At 36.5% G+C, this 2,735-nt stretch overlaps 1 long non-coding RNA gene across 1 annotated transcript; it reads right to left on the reverse strand.

Moving 5' to 3' along the window:
- Nucleotides 1–944: 944 nt before the first annotated feature.
- LOC112847810 (uncharacterized) lies at nucleotides 945–1,949 on the reverse strand. The gene is made up of 3 exons (XR_003221597.1): nucleotides 1,882–1,949; nucleotides 1,307–1,357; nucleotides 945–1,002 (listed from the first exon to the last, which is right to left on the reverse strand). It is a non-coding gene; the product is annotated as an uncharacterized LOC112847810 (long non-coding RNA).
- Between the last annotated feature and the right edge of the window lie 786 nt (nucleotides 1,950–2,735).

Raw genomic sequence — 2,735 nt, forward strand, 5'->3', positions numbered from 1 at the left:
AGAAGTACATGTTTGTCTCTACTCTCCGGTGGTATCTCATTAACGCAACCCAATATTGGCCAAATACTAAATTTGGAAGCCTGAAAAACTGGTACACCATCACAATTAAAAGTGAGGGACAGAAAATCATCTTTACTGTTAGACTTTAAGGTCTGATACAAGCTGCCATCACATATGTCCTTTATTACACGGCTACCACTGGGATCACCTCTGAAACATAGATCATGCACATTGTGGTTCTCAAGAATGTCTTTTAGCTGATCTTTTAATGGTATACTAATAGAAAAGTTACCTTCCTCTAAACTGGCTAGAAGAACATGACACACATTTAAGTGTTTCTTCCAAAGATTGTGAAGACCCAATGTACTTAGCACAAACTCTACAGTAATGATGTCGTTTAAACTGGTTTGTAATATCAGCTAAGGGTTTCTCCAGAAAATACCTGCTTGATGGAACTACAGTAGTTCCAGCAGAATGTAACTTGAGCAGTTTCAGCAAGTCCTCCATTAATACACCTGTAGTGTTGTGTCTCAAAGCAAAGGAGAGGATTGAGATGATGCTTTGACTTTCTGTTAGTCCACTGGAGCAGTTCACATCAACTCCTGCTTCAGGGGCGTTCTCCTGAATGGTTGAAAAAGAATTGTGTTATATTTGAGCAGGTTTCACTTGTTTTCATATGTAGCCTTGTTTTTTTGCAAAACTGCATTTGCAACATAAACAGCAGTCATAGCGACGTTTGTCATAGTTTGTCCAATGATAAATAAATCAATGTTAAAAATGCAATTACCCGCAAGTCTTACCTGTACCATTGTGACCATTTCTGTTCTTTCCTCCTGTCTTTGGGTGGCATCTTCATTGTTTCCCTGAGAAGTATACAAATTAACTACTCTTTAAAGAAAAGAGAGCCATGGAAGGGGAACACATCTTGCATTTGTTTCTTACCAGTGAAACTGTTTGTGGTTCTGGTATCTGCTCATCTCTTTGGGTAGCATCTTCACTTTCCTGTGAGGAATACAAACCAAGTATTGAATATTGAATAGATAAATGAATTACATATCCGAATGATATATTCCGAAACAAGTATTGAGTCTGTCACTGACATATTTAAACAGCTTAGTGGTGAGCTGTACTTTTCACTTTTACAATGTGATGGAGTAGCGTATAAGAGACTTGGTGTGCAAAGGATAACATAAGAATGAAAGTAATACTTTATTGTGGCCTTTTTTCTGTATGTTGCTTTTAAAAGGAGAGTGAGAGTGAGAAAGAGAGAGAGAGAGAGAGACTATAATAATGTATTTTTATTTACCAGTGGAACTGTGAAAGTTCCTTCTCTCTGGCTGTCATCTTCACCATTGTCCTTGAAATGATACAAATGAACAACTTGTTTAAGATACATTTTGCACAGCTCCCTTGAAAACAGTCGGGATGAAATTTTCCATTTCCATGTTGTTATTATTATCATTGTTATTATTCTTAATATTTTTATTGACCTTTAAATAAACACAATGAAAGAGGTTGGCTTCTAAGTAAGTAGCACTTCAGATTACTTTCACTGCAGAAACATTATGAATATAGTCTAGATTCTCAAATACTTTGCATTTTTTTTTATCATAACTAACCTAAACAGAGTTCATCAGTCATTTGGCAAACACAATAAATTATGTTGCATAGTTTATCATTTAAAATAAATATCTATGTAAGTGTATGGAATTATTCATTTGTTAACCTGCTTAGTACACACAACACAAAAATATAAGCCACGTTATAGGTGTCAAATTAGAACTGAAATGTTCCACTTAACCAAAGTATTAAAACCCAAACACTTTGTATCAAGTGCTACTATGGTAACTGATAAGACATTAACGATATACATTCACTTACGTGTTGTTGTGTGGTGTGCTGTCCGATGTCAGTCAGAGCTCTGTCGATTTTTCTAAAAAAAAAAACAATGGCCGGTAAATTCTTGTAGCTTTCATAACAATGACAGAAACTGACAACTGTATTAACTTATTGGCAAAGGTGCATATACCGTTTTTTCCATCTGGTCAAAGTACGTGAAGGAACGTTTTTCCGCATCCAGTCTATTTCACTTGTGTCAGATGTAAAAGGTTTTCTTTTCGGCATCGCTGTCTCTTAAGTTACAAAACTCAGTTGGAATGTCAGTGTACTCTATAAACTGTGAAAAACTAATTCTACCGCCAAATAGAGAAAATACTGACGTAGAGCGTGAACTCAAAACTTTGTTTTCAGCTGTGACTGCCATGATTGGTTAAGTGTAAGGTCAAATATGAGGATACACCAATCAAAGGCAAAGTAGGGCGGGCCATGCTGCAGCGTACAGGTGGCCAGCTATCACCACGAGACCTCACACGGTCCTCATCAGGTAACAGCTTCATTACGTAATTTAACAACAAGCGGGAAATCAGTCTAATAAAGTGCGTCTTGCAAAGATGGAGGCTACGGAGACGAATAAAACTAATATCAGAGGTAAGTTGCCTAAATGTTTTCGAATTTGAATGATTTAGCTTAAGCTAATGGCTTGCTAAAAGTGCTTTGATGTTTTACGGGTCACATAGAAAGCACTTGGTGGCATTAAAATGGTTCGAACGGGAAAAGTATGCCTATAGAAACCATGTCAAATAGAATATTTTTTTGATAAGAAAAAGCCTTTATTAGCATGTAGCCCAAAGCATTCTAGCTAGGAAATAACAATTCTTTTATCCCTCCCCCCTTAA

This window comes from Oreochromis niloticus, linkage group LG9 (assembly GCF_001858045.2).
Source record: "Oreochromis niloticus isolate F11D_XX linkage group LG9, O_niloticus_UMD_NMBU, whole genome shotgun sequence".
Classification (NCBI taxonomy): Eukaryota; Metazoa; Chordata; class Actinopteri; order Cichliformes; family Cichlidae; genus Oreochromis; species Oreochromis niloticus.